At 47.9% G+C, this 24,110-nt stretch overlaps 1 protein-coding gene across 3 annotated transcripts in view; it reads right to left on the bottom strand.

Moving 5' to 3' along the window:
• The window catches only part of Ddr (discoidin domain-containing receptor 2), a 279,939-nt gene that overhangs the window by 155,433 nt on the left and 100,396 nt on the right, over nt 1-24,110 (bottom strand). The window lies entirely within an intron of this gene.

Genomic DNA, 24,110 nt, shown 5'->3' with positions numbered 1-24,110 from the left:
GGCTGGTTTCAGCTGCGGCGCGCACACGAGCGCAGCCGAATCTGTTCGTTGTTTCGGCCGCGCCCGAATCGATGGCGTGTCAATAGCGCGGAGAGCGATGTTTCGCGCGCTTAACGAGTGCTTTCATTAGCGGCTTTCGCGGCTGCCTCGAGCGCGCTACGCACACAGCATTCCCTGCGCGCTTCTCGATGATGTTGCGTATACGATACGCGCTGCGAACGCTTCGCAAAGCCGTGCCCTGCGCGGCCCCATCGAACATGCTGGCACGTGGGAGGAAACAAGTGTGGAAAAAAATAATAAAAGATGGAAGGTCGACGCGGGTGTTATTTATTCGAGGTGCTTCATACATCTTTGTCTTCGAATCTCTGACCTACAACCGCCACGATGTGCTGACTAAGATGAGGAGGAGATGATATAGAGTTCAAGTTCGGCGCTCCAGGCAACGCGGAACGAAACTTGACTCCGCAGTCTAGCATGGTGAGCTTGAGCCTGGAGGAGGGGCGTGCGCCCTCTACCCCGTCTCGCGGTTTCCATACGCGTGCACGCAGCAACGAGCCGATGTTCGCTTCTCGGGTGTCTTCGGCGTGGCACCTTGGACCTCTCGGCCAAGAAGAGCCCGCAAGCTACGCTGTCAGCGTATACTATACACACGCGGTGTGAAGAGAGAGGAAGAGAATACGGTCTCAGCTGCCACAGGGCTAGCCTGGTGAGACATTCTTTTTTTTTTTCAATCTCTCGCGTTATTGTGATTGTTTTTCGTCCGACGCGGATGAAAAAGCGTCTCCGGATCGCTGCACGGCCCCAAGAGCGCAGGACGGTCGCGGGGTCGCCTTGTCTCGCAGGCGTCGGGTGTCGGAGCCGGAATTGAGCGATGTGCGCCGTGGACGCGCGCAGTGCTCTATCTTACGGGCAACACGCGGCGCGGTCTTCTACACGCATCCACCACTAATCGAGGAGATGGGGACTTGCCGGTGCTTCCCGGCGGGACTCGCGAAGGAGTCGCCCGGACCCGGGGGGGGGGGGGACCAGTGTTTCCCCACTTATAGGCAGCGGCGTATGCAGTAGAGGCGTCCCGCCCTCCCGCCAGAAGTTTGGCGCAGGGGGTGGCTCCATGTGTTGACCACGTGCTCGCGCTGGCAAGTGGCGGTGCCGAAACACGCGCAGTGCTACACACCAGCAAGACGCGTCGATGCGTGCCAAGCCTGAACCCGGCAGTGGCTCGCTTGAACGACTGCCCCGTTCGCGCCTTGGTTCCCGAGCGTTGCTCAGACAACGGCGGGGATCCACCGCTGCGCGCGCCGCGGGTGGTGGGGAAGAGAGTGAATGCGGGGAGCGATTCCCCCTCATTTACGCCCTGTGGATCGCGCCCCTTATTGCTTTGTTTTGTGTCCCCCAGGCGCCGTCGGTGGGGAAACCCGAGTCAATCATTCCAAGAGCAGGAAAAGAATTGTTTCCGCGACAAATAGCCGGATAAAACTTGGAAAGCCTGTCTTGGCGCAGTCCGGATGACGGGGAAGAAGTCTGCAAAGTGATGTCGGAGCGGTCAGCATCCGATGAGCTGCGGCGCGTTCTGTCTGTCACGGTCAGTCCGTAGCATAGGTATATACGTGTAGTTGTTACATAGTCGAAGTCTTGTTCACAAAAGTTTATTATCGGTACTGCAATTACTTTCTGCCTCGCGGTTCTTCACTGACGCATGGTATTCTGCGAAGGTCAGACAATAAACGTGCGTGTGTGCGTGGGGGCCCCTGCATGCCGGAGTTTGTATATTCATTGAGAACTATAATCAGTTAAGAATGCCCACGGTGCAATTGCCATGCTGTACAAGAACAACGAAGTCAAGGATAATAAATTATAAAAATACAGCAGTTGAAAATAGATTTTCTGTTTTCGTTTGAATACCTGAACAAAAAATCATTTTTGTCACGTGTTTCCTTAGGGTAATTGAAATCTAGAAAACATGGAATGAAAAAGACTACCCAGTACTGAGCCACAGCGTATACCTTCTCAGGACGATGATTGGTACGGAATGAGAGGTGAAACTACGTTCGATTAGGTGGATTGAAAGTAAAGCAGGTGTGGTTTATAAGGGCAAAAATAAAGCGAACGCCGATACAAGAGATCAATTATTAAATCCTCCGTAATAGAGCGCGAAATGTCGCTTACAACAAGCAGCAAAAGAAAAAAATGAATATCACGTTGTGTGTGTGTGTGTGTGTGTGTGTGTGTGTGTGTGTGTGTGTGTGTGTTTGTGTGTTTGTGTGTGTGTGTGTTTGTGTGTTTGTGTGTTTGTGTGTTTGTGTGTGTGTGTGTGTGTGTGTGTGTGTGTGTGTGTGTGTGTGTGTGTGTGTGTGTGTGTGTGTGTGTGTGTGTCTACTTTTCGTCGAGCCAGAAAGGAAAAAAAAATAAGCACTCTTAATTAACATGCGTATATATAGGTCTAAACAGTAGCAATATGTGGGCTGGCACTCGGAGCCCAATGTGCCACTAAAGCGTGCTAAGCGCCATGATGCGGTTTCGATTATAAATTACCAGGTTATTCCCAAACCTACGCATATATCGCCTTCAAACACGCACCATTCCATGCACCAAAAGACGTACTTGTAGCATTACCACCGACGCTTACATGGCACTTTTGGCACACAGGGTTAGGGTGCACGTTGCGACAAGGTATTTTTCACTCGCAAACCAATCGGCGTCCTCCACTCGTACACGCTCTCCATAGCACGCTTGTTTTTAAAAGATGCCTATAGCGGTGTCTCGTTAATAAGGCTAAGCGCGAGAGCAGGTGGAAGAGACGCCGCCAGCCTGCGCCCGGCCCGCAGTGGAAACGCTAATCGACGCATAAACAAGGCAGCACGATTCGCAGAACGGCGAATTACTGCAGTGTAGCCTGTACGATGAGAGTGAAGCTGCGGGCATGATTCCCAGTGCCTTCCTTTTTGCCTGTCAGTGGTTGCACAATCCAACTAAGGATAAAAACAAAAGGAAAAAAAAATCTGACACCAAGATATATAGAATCAAGTGCTCCGGCCCACCTCAGAGTGGCCGAACCCGCCACGCCAACCGGCGCCCCTGCCACGGCGACTGTCTGTTCTGACATGCCTTCTCGAAAGATTTTTTTCTTCTGCTTCTTGTTTCAAACATCACCGCGACGGCGCATCTTGCGCACCAGTGCCAGAAGACATTCCAAACAGCGGGCGCGCTAAAACTGACGAAAAACACAAAACGCGAGAGGCCGGGTTCGCGCGAGAACCGGCTCATCCCTTATTATCTTTAATGAGGTAGGAGCCCCACCCACTTGTCCCGAGGGATAGTCTCCATTCAAAGCGCAGAGCGACACGCAAATAGAAGAAAGTGATCGTAAAACAAGAGGCCGAAGGACAGACTCAAACACCGCACCAGCCACGCACACGGGCACGTCAAGGGGGGAAAGTCCGAGCCAGCCTCTTCTCGTTCTGCGGAACCGTTTAACAGCCCAGATCTGACTACGTCGCTGGTGCCTAGATAAGCTTTAGCGGCGCGGCCCCCTTTGCTCGCACCACATGTCGGATGTTTGCTTTTTTTCCCCTTTTTTGCGTACATTTGTTTACTGGACATGGCTTCCCATTTTTCTCTCTCTCCCTTCCCGTGTACCACCTTAACGCTGTTTCGTTTTTTTTTCTCTCCTCACGTCGTGCGTTTCCGCCACGCACGCCGCGACCTCCCGTGGAAAGCGTCGACAAAGGCCACTTTCCCCCGAAACGCGGGAAAAATAAGCCTCCGAAGAATGGAGGGAGTGTCGTGAGCACGAATGATGTTCCCAGCTCGACCCCAGACTGCCCGGAAAAACACGAGCGGCTTCGCGCATGCAAGAGGCGACAAGGCCGGCCGCCGGACGAAGCAAACAGCGCGAAAAGCTCGCGAAACGCGCGCACCGCCACAGGCCGCATGAGCGACGTATGACTGCCTTATTTTAAAGCTTGTTCGTTTGTTTTGAGTTTTTTTTTTTTTGAGTTTCGGTTCAAAAATGAAGTTCGAGAGACGGACCGCCTGGCTGCGAGTAAATCACCTGCGTTTGAACAGCGGGGCTTTAGAGCGAGGCAGCGGTGTTAGTTGGGTCGGTACACATATACAGGAGAGGGAGTCGCATGCAAGACCGCAAGCAGAGAGAGAGAGAGAGAGAGGTGGAGAGAATTCGCGAATGCAAGGAAGGCACCGTGTGGGAGTGGCAAGCGTCGCTCGTCCTGCATCTCCCGCTTAGCTTATTTAGCCCACCAGTAGCCATGCTTTCTCTCCATTTCAACTTCCTTAGGTACAGCTTCTTTTTTCTTTTGCTGCCAGCTCGTAACCGAGTGTCCAATAAGGAAAAAAATAATTATACAACATTCGCGCACTGACTTTTTCGACTCGGTTGGCGGGTCCGAATTCGCGGAACTAGGCGCGATGAGCCTGGTTGCTCGTTAGACGTGGGCGAGAGGAAAGCGGAATGACTTAGTTGACCGCTGCCTCGCATCCTCTTCGTCCTCCGAGACTTCCTCACAGAAGGTTGGAGACGGGAAAAGAAGATGAGGCGGCAAGCAGCGAAAACAAGAAAACGTTACGGGGAAGCATTGGGCAGACGATGCCAGTCTCCGGCGGCGTCATCGCGCGTTGCAGGGACTGCGCGACTGGATCAGTAGCCACGCCAAAGGCGAGAGAGAGGCTGCCCGCTTTTACGCAGGCCGCCCGCTGTCCGTTGGTCGGCAGAAGAAAGTGAAATGGGAACAGAGTTAACTGGAAGCCATCCCGTGGTTATCGCTTCCGTTTCTTTTTTATGGGAGTTCTCGGAAAGCTTGTCTTCAAGAAAAGCCTCCCGTGCCTGCTTCAGTAAGCTTTTAGCGCTGTACACATAAATAAGGTGTCTTCGCAAAGCAACTCTCGAGGACGAACCCGAGAGCATGCAGCTGCCGCAAGTTATAAGCGTGAGTTGTAAACAAGGCCCTACACAGTAGCACCAACAACACTAAGAATACAGACGAGGGCGGAAGGTAAAATGGGTCAGCCAAACTTTACCAATGTTTAGGCATTATGTGTGTGTGTGTGTGTGTGTGTGTGTGTGTGTGTGTGTGTGTGTGTGTGTGTGTGTGTGTGTGTGTGTGTGTGTGTGTGTGTGTGTGTGTGTGTGTGTGTGTGTGTGTGTGTGTGTGTGTGTGTGTTCGTGTATAGGTACACGATACGTACATGTATGCGTGTATATATACAGCGAAACATAACTTTCATGGAAGGTTTGAACCCCCTGCCATCCTTGGCTACGAAAGCCAGTGCGCTACTTACAAACCCACAGACCTAAACTAGTTCGCGGATAGAACAACACGGTTCACACTTTAATCGCATCTCATACACCAATCTGCATGTATCCAATTGTCATTTTTATTTTTCTTCTTTATACTTTGACTTTCGCACACGCCTATATAAGAAAAAAATTCATAAAGCGTACTTTCAATTTTAATCTGAGACTCCTAATACAGCGTTAGACATGTGTATAATACATCGCAGAGCACTAATGCTGACTATCCAGCTCACTGCGTCAGTAATTGGGAGCCACATTCGCTATGTTGCTTTCTTGTTTTGCTTGTACGAACTTTTCGTCGTTGGCTAATAAGAAGCTGCATTAGCGATTAGCTCACATGTTAATAAAGGTGCCAGCACAAATTATAGACTCTAGTTAGTTGTCATGGTTATAGCGTAAAATCACTTATGCGAACATGATGTTAAGCGCTTGAGCATACTTTTTGATTCCTATACTTTTTTTTTTTGTCGATCTGCTAGCAGTGACAGCTGGAAAGTGCAGGTTAACTTGGGTCACGCCGCTTTTTTCTTATTTCTTAACGTGATTCGTATAGAAATCCTTCGTCCTTCAACGATTGAGATCGAGGTATAGTATTGTTCCAGTACATGATAATTCAACACAGAATGAACTTTCCGCATAAAATTTAACAAGAGGAGCAAGAAATTTGAGTTGTGTACATATCTGTATATATACCAAGAAAGGGGTTTCAAAAGCACGTGTTTGCCGGCTGCAGACTCGAAGTGCTCCAAGATTAAATGCAAGCTGTCAATATTAACAAAGTTTCAAAGTATTTAATGCGAATATCGTACGCGAATGGCATTGGTATGATAATTAAGAGAGGACATACACTAATGATGACCATGTAGATGCACAACCAACGCATATTTTTTTCTCTCTTTTTTTATCTGCGTGACACCTATTTCCCGGTTATGTATGCTATAGAAAAAATGGAATCGAGAAAGGAGTACTATGAAAGCATGCAATTCATAGGTTGCTGTGCGGCAGGCCTCTAAGATCACGTGGTCATCTAGTTCCCCAGGCGCACGGAGGAAACAATCTTTATCAACAACCTGTACCATGAACGAGAGCCTTGAGTGAGCAAGAAGCAACTCAAGTGTCGAACTGGCTTCGAGGATGCGTGCTGTAATTTTATAGCCTGTCCTTAGAAACACGATAACTGCCATACTATACTGTTTTCTTTTTTTTGATTTTTGTTTGATTGCAGTGTGCCAAGAGAGAAGACACGGAAGCGCAGATGTCCACCCTGGAAGTGCTTATTTTGGTATTCACAAAAAACGAATAAATGAATAGATAAGAGATAAGGTACTGCAGTCGCATTCGCCATACGTCTCCTGTCTGACTTTAAAACGCGGAAGCCCTTTGAAACGGGCTTATCGATCGCAAACGATACCGCAGGACGTCTCTAATATACAGTGTAAACATCCCAACGTGGCACCCTCTGTGGGAGCGCGGAGGCGCCAGCACGTTCGCTAAGCGTGTGAGATGCGGCGTTCGATGTCCTTTGGGAATTCTTTGACATGCAGGCCGCGGTCGCGCACGCAATCGCCGCGGCACGAAAACCGGACCGGAAATCGCGCCACCAGACGGTTCCGTTCGAAAAGTATCAGCTCCGCCGCCATCATTATGCATGCAGCCACACTGCATGTAGCGCGCGTGCCTGCCCGTCTTTTCGGCGTGTCGGAATCCGAACGGAAAACTAACTGGAACGGGTGGCACGCACGTTTTGGAAGCTGCCGACTCCTCCGTCTGCTGGTTTCCTTCGCAGGAACAACCTGAAGAAAAAAAGTACGCGAGGCGCCTTATACATATACGATTGGAGTGGAGCAAATGCTAACGACCGATAATTGTACGCTTCTTTCTATACTTGACGATTCCCGCACATATCAGTGGCTTCTAACGCCATGGGTTCTCGTCACGTGACGTTTCGGGCAGTCCTCGTCATTTATCAGCACGAGACGTTTTCGGAGGACGCTGCCGCCCTCCCAAGCAGCAGCGCCGTCAGCACTGTGTAATTTGTACACCGCGGAAGGCAGCTGTGGCAACTGGAGAGCGCCTGCATTTGAGCCGCGCTCCTTCGAACGCGATTTGCGTTCTCGATGCGGCGGCGTTGACCAAGAAGCCACTAACATCCGCGCCTGCAGTGAGGTGGCGCCACCTAACATAACGGTCGTTTCACGAGTGCCGGCCCTACGCGGTGGTCTGCGGCAACGCAAATACGCCCAAATGGACGCACGAAACTGCAATTAAACCGTACATCCCGGTTTGCTTGTTTTTTCCGACCCAACTTCTTGCGAACACATTTTGTTACCTGGCGGCAGTGTTCCAGTAACCTGTCGCTGTTGCGTTTTTTTTTTATGCACTTAAGCCAGACCGCGTTGTGCTGTGGCTTATTTCGTCTGCGGTGGTGCGTCATCAATGCTGCCCCATGACCTTCGAAAACAGCCGCTAAATCTTCGACCCCGCCATGAAAACCACACCAAAAAATGTTTGGTAAGGAATCACCGCTCTTGTCTCCAGTGACTAACCATACCACGGCCTGAAATCACAAAATATTCTAACTTGGAGTTGATAGTGGGAAAAAATTGAAGGCAATCCTGATGCGGGGCATATATTACTAGTGCATGTGACTGGCCAATCACAAGGAAGGCTTTCAAAAAAAAAAAAAAGCAATTTGTGAATCTGGCATCATGTGTGTAGGTTTGTGCGTGCGATTGTGTGTGTGTTTTCGCGCGAGCGCATGGATTATTTTTTTGTTTACTTGCTTGAGCCATGACCAGCACGAATCTCCTCCTCGAATACGGGAGGATTACTTACACACGGGTTAAAAATGCCTACTAAAAATAAATCAATTGAAATAATAAATTTTAAACTAATTACACTAGCACGCATAATGAATTAAGCGAATTTCAGCCAGTTGTTTGCCAAAAAATGAATATCAAAATTAATATCAATTCTGCGAGAAATTGTGTCCTAAACTAACGGTGTGTATTGTTCTAACCTTTTTCAACAGCTCGCTTTTTTTAGTGTAGCTAAAAGATCAATAGAACGCCTTGCACACCTAGAAGTCGTTATCATCTTTAAAATTCACTTCGAGTGCATATAACACTAGAAGAAACCGGTTGCAATTCATAATTTGTTACGTTGTCTGTGAACTGATCAGTTTAGACGTGCCAAAAAATAAAAACAGTGATGCACGGATCGCTTTTCTACTACATTAATGGCGTTATTTTTACGCAGCCCACTCGGAATGAATGTGGCAACAAGTCCTGGAGGTGACTGTCTACAAACTCCGTTCACGTCGGCTGACGTTTGTTTATGCTGCAGGATAAAGTATATTCTTGCAGTTTATTATACCGAGATCTGTACAAGCGCACACAACTAAACATACAGAGGCGTTGTTTTTCTGCATGTAAATGCTTATCCGAAAGTTACTATTTATCACGCAACGAAAAATGTCGCAGCACGATCCCGAAAGATGACTAGCTTGTAGGAAATTGCGGCAATCATGACCTGGCAAGTTTCCTATAAACACTCGCATGCCTGGGTTGGAGAATATTTGCTCACAAGACCTGCACGCCATAATGTGACGAAACGTAGCATGCCAGGGTGCTCGTAATTTTACACCATCAGCGACACATATATAAACGGGCGCTATGTAGAGACAGTGCTTTGGTGGTTCATCTTCCTTATTTTTTCTCTCCCTCTTTTCTTGTGGTTGTTTCCATAACGTACAGCGTATGGTGTTGGTAGTAAATTCGGCACGCATGCGAGGTAACCGGGAAAGCATCACCTTCTTGGATGACGCCGCCCAGGCAGTGTGGTGCGCGTCTTTGGCGGTTCCGTCGCGCTGATACACGCGGCATGCGCGGCCCTTCTTTCTTTTGCGCGAGAACAGAGAGCGGTGCACTTTACGAGCAGCGTTTCAGGCGGCGCCATACGTTTCCGCGAACATACACCCAGAGAGTGTGCGTGCAAGCACATTATGCCTCGGCGCCGGAACGAACGCTTATCGTGTACCGACCGGTCGCTGCAGGTCCGCGCCAGCCTTTCTGTCGACCATTCGCCTGCCTTCGGCGTATGTGTGCGCAAGGGTCGCGGCGCTATCCGCGATCCGAGGGCGGCGACGTACGGGACAAAGGACAGGTGCGAACCCCGTATCCGACGCAGCCCCTCGTGTGGTATTTTACGTTTTGTTCATTTCCCTTCTGTCGTGCTTCGGAACTTTGACTGCACCCCGTTTTGCCGTTGTGACTTATTTTATTCATTTCTCTCCTATCTGTCCGCGTGACATAAAAAAGTAACGGCCCCGCCAAGCTCAGTCGACGCAAGCACGGATGGTAAAAAAAGAAAAGGAACTCATTTCTTTATGAAGCGACTGGGGCTGGCTCCGCTGCGGCAAAGCAGACGTCGGGCGCTGCCCCGCTTGGGCCGCAGCACACAATAGGTGCAAACACTGGCGTGGAAAGCGATCGCGCTAGCCTCGTTTCCTGTGTTCGCAGGGCGCGTTATGTGCGGCGGGGCGGCCCATCTCTGGAGGCGACGCCAGGGTGGACGGCACCTGGAGGGGGCTTCGCCCCGAGCGACGTGTTATGGCGGACCCGCAATGGGCCTACGAAGTCCCGGCTCCACGTTGCATTAAAATAATCGGAGGCCCGAATACCCGCGCTGCCGAGCGTTTATGCCAACCATATCGTTTGGCCTCCTCATGCACGCGCGCGACGTCCTGTAGCGAATGTAAGTAAACGTTACCAACTATATCTATACGTGGCCATGTTGTAACCGTTGTGACATTTCCGTGTTGTTATTGCGATGCACGTTTTCATTCAGTGAAGGGGGAGAAGAGGCCTTTGCTTAGACGAATGTATCGGCGTATCGCAGAATTTGGTCGGACATTGCTCAACTTGGAGAAGGGGGAGGACAAAAGGGAGGGAAAGAAGCACAGCTGGAGGTTAGCCAGTTCTCAGGCCGGCTGGCTACCCTGTGCTGGAATAAGGGGAATAAACAAAGGAGAGATGTTAGGCCGAACTTCTTGCATTGCTTCCACAATGTCACACCTGATGTATGAAACGTAGTACAGGCACTACGAAGACTAGTGCACTAAATGTAATGCTAGTAGCCACAAACCTGGAGGACCAGTGCAAGCCTGTGGTTCAAGTCAGGGAGGCAGCCGAGGTCTTTGGCTGCAGTTGTGCTGAATTGAATTGAGTTTATTCCGCAACAAAGTTGCGAGGAGACCAGGCGAAAAAGCTGAACTGGCCAGCTTGATGGGAACCTGGCCACCTCACACTCAGAGCGGTTACAGGGGTTGAAAGCATGCCCTATACCTAATACATGAACAGAAAAGCAAGAACAGTAAACAAACGCCGTAAGAAATGATGAACGAGGGTATTGTATTAACATCTCAAAAACCAAGAGAAAAAAAAATACCTGTTTTAATAAAGACATGAAAAAGAACAGATGAACCTATGGCAGAACAAACAATCATTTAAATATGTCACGTAGCTTCTACTGTGGTGGGCACCCACTTTGGGTGAAGAAAGAAGTGCTCGTTCACACTTATTATGATCATTAAATGTTTATTTTATCTCCAAGGGATGCGTTTATCACACAATGGATGCGTTTAAGTTATCTTGGGTGTGTCTGTGTGTTTTAGAGCACAACTCATTAGGCGCCTGTTCCTGCATTGAGTGGTGTCACCGTCGCCATCGGTGGCGTAACCATCATCATCATCAGCCTGACAACGCCCACTGCAGGGCGAAGGCCTCTCCCATGACCCGCCAATCAACACGTTCTTGTGCTTTTCGTTGACAGGTTATACCTGCGAACTTTTAAAACTCATCGGCCCACCTAACTTTCCATCTCCCCTTCGTGCGTTTGCCTTGTTTGTGAATCCAGTCAGTTACCCTCAATGACCAGCGGTTATCCTGCCTGCGTGCTACATGTCCGGCCTATGTCCATTTCTTCTTCTTGATTTCTACTGTGATATCCTTAACCTCGGTTTGTTCCCCGATCCACTTCGCTCTCTTTGTGTCTCTTAATCTTACACCTATCATAGTTTTCCTTTCCATCGCTCACTGCGTCGTCCTCAATTTAGGCTGAACCCTCTTTGTAAGCCTCAAGCTTTTTGCTCCGTAGGGAAGTACCGGCAAGATGCTGCTGTTATATACTCTACTCGTGAGGGTTAGTGGCAGATTACCATTCATGATTTGAGAATGCTTGCCGAATATGATCCACCCCATCCTCATTCTAGTTATTTCACTCTCATGGCTCGGCTCCTCGGTTACTACCTGTCTAAAGTAGACATATTCCTTTACAACTTCCAGCGGCTCTCCACGTATCACAAAGTGCTGTTTTCTGTCTAGACTGTTGCATATTAATTTAGTTTTGTGAACATTAATTTTCAGACCTACTTTTCTGTTTTCCGTGTCCAGTTCAGTAATCATGAACTGTAATTCGTCCCCTGAGTTAATCATCAAGGCAATGTCATCAGCGAATCGCAGGATACTAAGGTACTCTCTATTAACTCTTGTCCATAACTGTTTCCAGTCTAGGGTATTGAATACCTCATGTAAACACTTGGTGAATAGCATTGGAGAGATCGTGTATCCTATAACTTACACTCTTATTTATTGGCATTCTGTCGTGTTTTTTTTTTTATGAAGAACTATGGTGGCTTTGGATCCCCTGTAGGTTTTTTCTAGTATGTTGATGTAGCGTTCGTTCATGCCCTGATTCCGTAGTGCCGGCATTCCTGCTGGCGTCTCGACTGAGACAAACACCCGTTCATATATGAAAAGGTGTTTGTCTATAATCTATGAAAGCTATAGGTACAGGGGTTGGCGGTATTCCGAGCATTTCTCTATTACCTGATTAATAGTATGAATATAGTCTATTGTGGAGTAGCCTGTACGAAATTCTGCTTGGTCCTTTGGTTGATTGAACTCTATTTTCGCCCTATTAGCAATTGTTTTTGTAAATAGTTTGTCGAGAACGGATGGAAAGCTGATCGGCTTGTACCTTTTGAAGTCCTTGACGTCTTATTTCTTGTAGATTAAAAGGATGTTGGCGTTCTTCCAAGCTTCTGGTACGCTTCCCGTCAAGAGACACTTCGTATATTAGGTTACCAGTTTTTCTAACCCAATTTCTAACCAGCAGGTCCGTTGTTATTTTATCCTAAGCAGCGAATTTGCCTCTTTGCATTCCATCTAGCTATAGATAGGCTTTTCTTTACCTCTCCTGCCGTTACTAGTAGGATGTCTAATTCCTCGGGACTATAATTGTTTCTCACGATATCATCCTGGTTGTTTTGGCTACTGTGCAGCTCTCTGTAAAACTCCTCCGCGGCCTCAACTATCCTACATTATGACATAGCCTTCCTTGTCTCTTAATGCATACATCCGATTTTTGCATATATGTACAAGTTCGCCTTCCCAGATTTTAGGCTTCTGCCGCTTTTTACAGCCTGCTCAATTATCTTCATGTTATACCTTCTGATGTCGGCTATCTTGCACCTATTGATTAACGTCGAAAACCCCACTAGCTCTATATTGTCGGTTGCATTCGAGGTTTTCATGGTTTGTCGTCTCTTAGATTTTTCGTCTTCTGAGGTAGTCTACACGTGTCCTGTCTATAGTAACTGTACCTCCGACTTCCACTGCACACTCTTTGGTGATACTATAGTAAGATTATCGTTCACTGTGTCAACGCTGACATCGGTTACCTCGTCTAGAGCCTCTAATCTATTCTGAAACGAAACTTTGAATTCCTGTACTTTGCCTCTCGCCACTAGCTCATTAATTGGCTTCTCACGTATCAGTTTATGCCTTTGCTTTATTTAAATTTAGGTGAATACAAGCTCTTACCATTTTATGGTCACTGTATCGGATCTTGCCGACTACTTCTACATCCTGTCCATTGTCTGAGTGTGCACACAGAATGAAGTCAATTTCATTTTTAGTTTCGTCACCAGGTCGACTTACAGTTAGCCCGTTTTCTGAAAAAGTTAACCGATAGACATGAAAAAAAAAAGAGAAAAACAGCTTAGGAGCGAATGAGATTTGATCTCGAGCCTTCTTTGTGGAACTCAAACATTCTACCAGAACAAAGCCACGCTGGTGGTTAAAGCTCATTTTGCAAAAATATTTCCTACGGACCTCATGTCGGGACAGGAATCACGCTTACCTATGTAATGTAGCGTTGCAGAAGAGTAAAAGAACAACCGGTCGTCACACAGCGCTAATTGCGCAACGGGTGTGTGGTTTAGTGCTTTCGATCCACTGAAACGTGCTGCAGCCATAATTCTTCATCGTCATAAACCACATGCCTCGTTCATCATGTACCTCGTTTACCCGCAGAGAGACAAATAATGGCGTAGTGGGCGCTATCCTATACTTCCAGATATTTATGATTTATGGCGCAGTGGCTCCCTTGCGAAAAGCCGAAATTTCAGACACAGTTGACGTTGCCTAAATACAAAGCCACGCTCAGAATTCGCATTAGGCAGTGTCGTAATCGTCGGCGAATTTCGTCATTGGTAATTTTGTTTTTATCTCTCCCCCGTTTCTATAGCGCATACGATCAATCCTCTGTTGAACTTACAACTTTGAAGTAGAATCGCTATAAGGTTCTACCCCGTTGTGTTTCGCGACCTCTGCTTTCTTTTCATAACTGTGTTCATGACGTGACGAAATCATGACTGCCCACCGTTTTGCTGCGCACAGCATAAAATAGATCACCGTGCCACATATACTCGTGTTTTTGCAACTCACTTTGAGCTTATATTTCTGCGAGGCTGTCTTCCTCATAGTAAACATTGAAATCACATATTTCATTGGTCCCCTTATACGATCGCTCCTCATCTAGATGAAATAAAAATAATTTGTTTTTTTTCTTTGAACCCATATATTGATATGGCGACTGCTTTACTAGCGCATACGCATTTACTCTTTTTTTCCACATTGCGGTCAGTCCAGTTATTCCAGTAAGCGGATATTTCATTCATTATTTGAAGCATTTACCCACGCACACTATACTTGCCGTATTTCTGCACTGTCTTGCTTCTCTAGACGCTCAAACGGTTTACACTACAGAAAATTTCTCTTGTACATTAACTGCAAAACGAATTGGTGGCAGTTGCCCCGCCGCGGCTGTCTATAGAGTTTAAGGTACTCGGCTGCTAACCCGCAGGTCGCGGGATCCAATCAGGGCTGCGGCGGCTGCGATTTCGATGGAGGCAAAAATGCTGTAGGCCCATGTGCTCAGATTTGGGTGCACGTTAAAGAACCCCATGCGGTCGAAATTTACGGAGCCCTGCACTAAGGCGTCTCTCATAATCATACTGTGATTTTTGGGACGTTAAACCTCACATATCAATCAAATCGAGAACTGGTGGCGCAAGCATGCTTGACATGTGGCACGACATCTTTGATAGCTTCCACACATAGAGGTGCGCATAATCGAAATATAATCGAGATAACGGCTGAATAATACCGAGTTTGTCTTAACTTATTGCACAGGCGTACATTACAAGGCTGATGCTACACAGCACTTCTTTCCAAGTAGGTTTCAAAACGAGGTTACTTTGGAATTACACTCAGGCAAATCAGGCAATTGTAGCACACAACTTTCACCAAGACTGCAGCATTAACAAGCTAATTTCAGCTCTGATCTGCTTGCCATGTCCGAAAGAAGATATGCAGTCACCTAAGAGCAAAAGATAAAAGAAAAGGAAACGAGGCTTCGGAAAATTGAGTGTTCTTCTATGTCCTAGTCAGCGCATAGTGTTGGCACAGTAGAAATCGCCAGCCGTCACGCCATTCTTGCTTTTTGCCAGTATTTTGACTGTGCTTGAAGCTGGTACAATCGATGATTTCCGAAAACGAGAGCCTCGTATGCGACGTTAGCTGGCGAGTTCCGAATATCCTCTGTCATGCACGACGAGCCGCACGAATCGCGACGATAAGGACGGTGCAGGTGCGTTTGCAGCAGAGCCTGCGTCCCCGCTCGCCTTGTGGAGAGCCGTCACGTTACGTTTCGTTTCATGCGGCCATTCTCTGGCGTATGGTAAATAGACGTTAAGCACGCTGCTCTTGTGGGCAGCGTTTCACCGTGGACGTTAGCGATGCCTCATGACAACTACTATACTTCATGCCACTAGTTCTTGCGAGTGCCCAGAAAGTTTCGGAGAGATAAAAAAAAAGCGAATGTAAACAGCAGGCAGTCACTTACGCTCGCGATAATGTAAGGCACGCGTGATTGTGACAATAGGTATTGTGTCAGCAATGCCCCCCCCCCCCCCCCCGCTTCAGTGCTCTATGACAATATTTTTCACTCTCTCTAAACCCACTTTCCCATCCATATTTTTCCACTCCTGTTCATGTTAACAAAGTGGATAGTATTATCTGATTAACCTCGGGGCCTTGCGCTTCATCTCACTCTCTCTGCGCTGGCCTCGCTTTCCTGCTGGCTTTCATGACTGTCAGTCTCCCATCGCAAAGTAATCCCGTGTGCAGCACGAAAAGCATTGCACCAAGTCGGAGAGTGCGACAAACAAGCTTGTGCCTCTTCGCTATGCCTTTCCTCGTTGTCGGTTCATTATACGTCATAAACCAACAAGTACAAACGCGTGTACCCTCTCAAAAGGCGACCACAGGAAGGTGCATAAAATACGAACGTATATCTTGTGGCTTCCATGTATAAGCTAATCGGCGATGGACTTCCATCTCTGGCGACTGAATATGACATGAGCTCGTCATTAGGCTCGAGAAGTCTGAGATGTGCGCGATGCAAGAAAGGAAGCAGGACGTGGGAAAGCTTCGGCGCCTCGATGAAGGAAACAACGGCCTCTTCCCGAGTTTCACTTCCGTCTCGAGGAGGCCTTGTTCTGCGCTCGTCAAGACCCTGACAAGGGCGCGCTCGGGAGCGTCCCACCCAGTTCCGAGTGGTGCGAAGGCGAAACGCGAGCCCTGAGAGAATCGGTATCTACGCCCACGCCGCTTCTCGTCCGACAGTCATCCTGTAAGCCGGGCGCGCGCATCTGCTCTCGGAAACAAACGGCGCCCAAGGCAAAAGAAGAAGCCAGGGCGACGGTCACTCGGTGACAGGGCGGTATAGACCACGGGCGAGCGTACTCGGTCGACAGAGGCTTACGGCGGGGTTCCTCGCGCACTCGCCGTGCGAGAGACCGAGTGTCACAGAAGTACCGGGGACGAGTGACAGCCACCATTACGACGACAGCGGGTTCCGACCATGCTGCATTCCTGGGGAGGGGCTGTGGGCGGAGAAGAAAAAGTCGCTGCCGTTTCCGTTGCCCTTCGTGGGACAGCTCGATCACACCCTCACTAAGTACCCTGGCCCGACAGTGACCCGGGTCTCTGCCAGGGATGTCCTCTCCTAAAGCGCCTACATACTTCACGCGAAAGCCCAAGGTTCACTTCGCGAGGACAGCGAAACAAATCTTTGGCCTGGTTACAGCTTCATTACCGGTTTGTTAGATTTTAATGCAGGTACGCGGACCAACGAACATGCACATGTTCCACTGAAAGTTATTTGTATAGCATTCCAATAGGTCTACTCTTTCACTACTATTACTCTCGTACCCTTTATTGCGAGACTAAAGGCATTGAACATAACGAAACATGGCACCTGTGAATGACGTGTGCACGCGAATCCACACTACAGCACAGGTTTTCACAGTCAACAGTAAATTACACGACGGCCACAGTAACTCATTGCAACACCTCACTGGCCTCTTGTAGGAGGCATGATGTAAGCAGCCCGCTGAACATCGTGCTTTTGTACATTATACCACAAAAAATGCTACTTCAATGACTTCAGTTTCACTAGTGTGGGTTGCTCCACGTTGCAGCATTCCTAATTCGGGTACGAATAACAGGGCTTTACATCTCTGTACTCAGCACTGACATGGTACCTATATTCCCACGTTACAGTGATTCGAGACGAAAGTGAATGCAGGTAAGCGGCTAGTGAAAGCCCAAATATTACGGCCTCCAGGGGAAAAAATCTTCTGATCGTACTTTTCATAGCTGGTTATAAGACCCATAATGCTGTAGTTGCCTTTCCTACCCTCTCCTTTCCGCGATTCTGCCTCGGTTGCTGTCTGCTGCTGAGACAGTTGAGAGTTAAGTGCATGGTCGACGAGGACAGAAAACGAGCAGCCCCCCAAAAAATTTGTCTTCCAACGTGGAGCATAGTCACTTATAACCCGCGTCCCACATGACAGTGCATCTACGCGAGCATCCACTCAACACGGTTACATTTGGGGCTCACCGCTTGTGTCGAGAGACACTGAAAGTTCTGCAAGCTCGCTCTAAAAAAGACGCTCTCCAGAGCTGTTGCACGCGTCAGTTTAACGTCTGTGTGCGTTCTTAAGGACCAAGAGCGAAGCAACCATTAGGCACCCACGTAATGAACATGGCTCGCTGGGAGTTCATCCTGAAAGCGTGGTGCGCCCGCAGGCACGGTGCACGAGACGCACGGAATTTGAACGTCTTCGTATTTGAGAACACCAAAAGCGTGGGCCGCTTCATTTTCTTACGAGCAGTTGGAGCTGAAGCTGCGGAGCATGTTGCAATGGCCACTAATGCCTGAGCTCAAGCGGACTTCCGTTTTTTTCCCCCTGACCAACGAAATGAGATCTTATGTAAGAGAAGTTTCTTCGCGGTCTTCTTTCCATGTCAGCTGTCGTGTCTACTTGGAGCACTTGCATATAGAATTATAAAGAATTCATGATTACGCTCCATCTACCGCGTGCTTCGGCACAGCTGCTTTTCTCGCTTCGCTCTAACACCGCTGATGCATCAGCACGTGAAACGAGATCTATATACGGATACATTTCAAAAGTAAGCGCCATACAGCTATTACTATGAGTGCATATTATTATCACAAATTTTGTGTAAAACCAAACAAGAAAACTAAAGAAGCAAGTGAAATGAATACTACATACTCGATCCTTTATGTCAAGAACAAGACAAACGACAACAACGCGTATAGGTTTACTACACTAATACTAATTTTTGGTGTATAACGTGCCAAACCACGACATGATTATGAAGCTCGCCGTGACGGTGTAGATAGGACCACTCCAAAACTTTTCATTGCCTGGGGTTCTTTAACGTGTAACTATATCAGCACACGGCCTATGCTTTGAGCCTCCATCGAAATGCGAGCGCCTTGGCAGGAATCGAACGCAAGTCTTTCGGGTCAGTAGCTCAGCACCGAACCACTACGAACGTTGCGCATTACTTTTGCTCGAATGATTAACCTTACATATACCACAAGTCTGAATAGTGTTGATATTACTAAGTTATCAAGATATTGTCTTTCGCGATGGAAGCCAGCGTCCCCACGTGAAGGATGGTTAGCAGAATTTATACAAAGCTGGAGCATCGCGATATCAACACAGCGTGCCCAATGCAATCCAAGAGTGAACGCTAAATGTCGAGGAAGCCAAACCAGACTTTAATCTCCATAGATCACCTGCATAGCTATATGGACACACACGCATACAGAGCGATTATACCATATCCTTTGAGACATACTATAGTGCGATGGCTGAGCGCATTGCACGCACGGAAGCACGTGCACACAAAAGGCGAAAAAAACGTACACGTGCCTTCGCAGTCGAATAGCAGGCGGGGGATTTTAAAGTTAGATTCAGCGTCCTGCCTGAAGGCGTTTCCCACCTCAGATGGATGCTGGCGGTGAAGAAACGACTGACGCATTCGTGCTGGGGGCAGTCAGCGAGAGTACGTACGGGCTGTTCCAGAGCCTCGAAGTCCCCGAATGCTACACTTCCCCTGCTCCCCCTTCCTGGACACCTCTCTATCCGAGCTGCAGAACAGACTGGCGATGGCCGACGGACGAATCGGCGCGAAGTGCGGCTCGCGCCTGCAATTATTGGCGGCGGCGACTCTTTTCCTCGGCTTGACTTCTTTACGAGACAAATTACGGCTTCGCCTATCGAGGAAGGAAACGGGCGAAATTCCGCCGCACGGGTCCCGGTTTGTGCACTGCAGCGGCCGCGCTTGATTTATGGCGGCTCTTCGTCCCCGCCAGACGCCTCAAGCCGAACGACGACGATAGCCCGTGGCAACGAAACACTCAGCCGACTGGACGCACGTAGTCGGCTGCAGGCTGTGGCAGTGGTGAGAGCTGGCGTATAGTCTCGACAGCCATGAGGAATCTGGACGTCTTCTATGTGAGCACGAGTTTCTATAGTGCATAGGCGCACATCGCACGAGAAACTGGAGGAGAGATGAAAATTATGAGAAAGCCATAAAGTTAAATGAGAACGAGAAGAAAATAAGGACCTGAACTTTTTGTGGGATAGCAGGAAGCAGCCAAACAAAGGAAACATAAAAAAAAAAACAAGTGCGCCTTCCAGAGTCCAGCCAGCAGCGCAATGCAGCTACGAACTATAAGAATAACGGAGCCGCGGAGACGATAGAAAAACTAATCAACCGGGATGACTCGCTGCAAAGTCTGCGAATAGGACAAGAGTGAGAGAAATAATAAAAGAAGCACGAAAGAAGACAAGAGGTAGGAAGTGAGGGGAACGTGTCGTCGCTTAGGGTTTTTTACGTTTTAAACTTCTAGTGTCCGACACTTTTAGCGGCGTTTGAACGAGCGAACGGAATATGAAGAGCAATAATTAATTGCGCACCAAGTTTTCTCGCCTCATTCCTGACTACAGCTTATGATGCATCTAGTGTAGCTGGAGTGTTTAATTTGCTTTCCACTTCTCTTAGGAGTTTCTTGGGGATCTTGTTTTGTGTGGACGGCAGTGAACCGGTTTCGTCGCGTGTTAAATTTTAAGTCTACGCCTCCCCTACGTACGCGGATTTTGATTCTACACGTTCTGGAAAGGAATGGCTAATTCAATTAAAGCGAGCGAGTGCACTCGAGATATAGAGTGCAGTTTAATTAAGGAGGAATTAGGCGGCGTGTGCCCACTATAGTGGTTCATACTTAATTACGCAAGTCACGGGTATACAAAACTAAAAAAAATGGCGCTGTCCATGCGATCAAACAGCGCTCTATCGTGCGCTGGTGAAATTGTATGAATGGCGACAGCAGCAAATTTGTGAAGTCTTACTAAGCACATCCTTTGGAAAAAAAATGTTAACCACTTACTTCTACCAAAACACAGAATAAAAAACACACTGAAGACCGAGAGTTCCAGCTTTGCCGCTCTGCTTCAGACGTCATCTTATTTAGAGTGTTGAATAGTTCACCAATAACAGCCGTATACACGTTCACATTAGCCATTGCGAACAACACTATAGACAGTACTGGCGGCTTCGTAATGTCACGTCTAAAGGGCACTACACGCACATCTATTTTCCCTGCCTCAATCATAATCACATATTATACTGGAAAGATGCCAGCAAGAACACGCAGCTTTTTAAATCGATTCCTCTGCCGTAAAAGGTGTTAGAGGTCTGAGTTAAAAGGTCCTTATACGACTTAACTAATAAATGGAGTGTTTCTGCCCGTCAAGGGCGTAGCTGGGGTGGGGTGCTTAGACTTTCCGAAATTTTGCGTGTGTATATAAACGCATGCATGTACGAGCATAAATAAAGTATATTTCATGTCATGTCACAAAAGGACGCTTACGCCATAACGCTGGATATTTGATTAGAAAAGGCGGTTGGCGATAAAGAAGTGCCCTCTTAAGCACGCTAGTTTCATGCTGTGCAATAGATCTTATCAGTGCAGTGGATGATCTCTCTTGAAGATCTTTCATTCTGTTTCTCCGCAAATAGAAAAACGTAACTGGTGACTATATACTCCGTCGAGAATAATTCAATGTAATTATTCGCCCGCGCTTGCAAAACCCTCGCACGCTGCGGAAGTTCTCGTGAAACTAATTGCCGCTGGTCTCAACGCTGGACGCAGAATTAGCGTAGGTGGTCAGCCAAAGGTAGAGAGCCCTTACGATCGAAAGCAGCTTTGCGGATTCAATCGCTGTGTTATAAATACCGCATGACGTTTTTTTTTTTTTTGGCAGAGAACTGATGGCTAGAGCGTCCAGTGTATGCTGCATCAGAAATCATCTCGTTGGCGGATCGAATGCAACCACTGGGAAAGGATACACCAACGTCAATTCGGCTTCTCACTCACTGCTTTGCAAGGGACAGTGACCGTAAAAATCTTCCACTCTGTACCTATCTCCCCCTGCAACTTTCAGGTTCTTTCTCATTTTGTGCTTCGCTCGCTTTCTCTAGTCCTATGAACACTTTCTATATTGTCTCACACACACACACACACACACACACACACACATATATATATATATATATATATATATATATATATATATATATATATATATATATATATATATATATATATATATATATATATATATATATATATATATATATATATATATATATATATATATATATATATATATATATATATATTGCCGATAGACTAATGGCAGCAAGTAAGGGAGGGGGGAAAGAAACTAATCGGCCTTAGATAGCCACCGCCGCTAGCACCCATCCCCCGCCATGCAGCACCTTCTCTGAGCGTCCATCAAAAGGAACACGTCGCGCCTCTTCCATTCGGCGCCTTTTAAATAGCCCGCTTTTTAGTCTCTTTGCCTTCTTCACCCTGCGCAGAACAGCGGACTTGTGTTGATGTGTCAGACGTTAGTGGGGGAGTGCAAGGTCAAAGGCGCCAAAGGAAAACAGCCAGCGGCGAGCATCATCCCCAATTCCCCAACCCGCCAGGCCGCAATAACGTCAAAACAAAACAGCAAAATATGAGGTTGGTGTAGCAGTGGGCGGGTGACGACACCATGATGCAGCGCGCTAAAAGGCTTCTTCCCCGCTTTTACAACACGAGAGAAAACTGCTGTTGTCAAGGGCCGTACAGACGAGCGGGCCCGCTGATGTACCCATGGCGCATGCTGCATGGGCAAACTGGCGTCGGGCCCCGTGCTCGCGGCGTTTATGGCACTGCGTCGAGAGAGCCCGCGGCCGCCCCCAGGGACTAGCGCTACGAGCGTGTCGGGACGCGATGGACGCGCCCCCAGAGCGAGATGGAAAACGAGCGTCGGTGTGATGCAGAACTGTCAGCGGGTGGGCGCAGGAAGGCTTCCGAAGGGGCGACCAAGAGCAATGGCTCCGGCACATGGGCGTGCTTGGCTCATGCACGAACGGGTTCGGCGGGCGGGTGGCTTATATACGGACGCCATAGGTGCACCCGCACAAGCATGACGCGCTGTTTGCTCGAATAGCCCGTTGTGCACTGTGGTCGGCGGTGATTGGCACGGGGCGCCCTGCCACGGCATTCGTGCCGGATGCGATGCCACGTGGCCTCGGTTCTCGTCTGCGGCCCCACCCCGTCATCTGGGCTCTGCCGGATGCACAGAAACAGTACACAGACGCCATAGGGCCACCGAGTTTAAGGAGTGCCATTGACGACAAAGGAAGGAAAATAGGAGGGGAAAAGAAAACGGCAGGGAGCTTAACCAGCCTATAAGCAGCCGGTTTGCTACCCTGCGCATAGGAGGGGGATGGGAGAGATGAAAGATTTCTCTCTCTGCTCTCTATCTTTCATTGACGACAAGATGTCGCAGGTACTTACGAAGACGACAGCCAACGTAAGGCAAATTTAATCAAGAAGTAAGTGAATTTGGTAATTAATGCGTTGCCTATTTAGCATGCAGTTGTCTCCAAGGGCAGCGTAAAAAACAAAAAAAAAACAAAACAAGAACAGTGTTTTGAGAGAACAGGCTTCGAACATCATTCTACACCATTTGCTCATTCTTCTTCTTTGTTTTTCTTTTTGGCTCACCAATGAAGCCTAATATAATGTTTGCCCACTTGGTGATGATGAAAAAGGGCAGCGCAGTGTGCTATACGTACATTTGTTAAAAGAGAATCTAAGTCAGCTCGCGGTAAATTAGTGCTGTAAGGAGTATTAAGCAACATTATTACCACTGCCTGACGTTCGGGGGGCTGAATGCTGTTACAAAGCCTTTGTTTCCCAAAAAAAGCTTTATTTTACGTATCTACTCTGTGGATACAAAATTTAACAAGAATAATGATATGGTCTTGCTGCCACTTTATAGATTCAAAATACATAAAAAAACGCTTACTGAATTGTCAAATAAGTTATCTCCAAAGCAAAATCAAACGATGGCAGAACAAATCAGGATAAACGTTTACATTTGGAAGTGTCTTTGTTCGTAAAGTTTGGAGGTATGCTCTGAACAAGCGCCGAAGGTGCAACACGATTAAATTGCGAGAAATAAAGCGTAAGCCACCTCTTTTACCGATCTCAGCCATGGATTTCAGTTTGTTCCACACAAGAACAGAAGAAAACAAAGACAAAGGAAGATATAATAGTTATACGCAAGCAAAGACCCGCGCGCGCTAGTGGGGAAGGGTCGGAAGGCAGAGAATGTTCGCAGCGTATATAGCTGCTTGAAACAAAACCTGCCTCCGAAGCGTTCCGTACTAAACGAAAGAGAGAGAGAGAGAGCGCAGGAGGGTGGCGGGGGAAGCATCGGGAAGCTGCGACGAATAAAGAACACGGAACAACAAACTTGCAAAGCGGGCAATCACTGCGAGATGCAACGAGCCAAATCCCTCGAAATCCCTGCCGTCGCGATGGCTTAAGCTCCGAAACAATAAGGTTTCGCATCGTGCACTATTATTACTTCTTTTCCGCCTGGGTAATCAGCGTGCGCGTGAAAAAGGCTTGGATTTCGCGAACGACGGATGCGAGCGGCGCTTGTGCA

Source organism: Rhipicephalus microplus, chromosome X, assembly GCF_043290135.1.
Source record: "Rhipicephalus microplus isolate Deutch F79 chromosome X, USDA_Rmic, whole genome shotgun sequence".
Taxonomy (NCBI): domain Eukaryota; kingdom Metazoa; phylum Arthropoda; class Arachnida; order Ixodida; family Ixodidae; genus Rhipicephalus; species Rhipicephalus microplus.
Note: the sequence above shows the minus strand (reverse complement) of the source record. Positions and strands in the feature narration are given on the sequence as shown.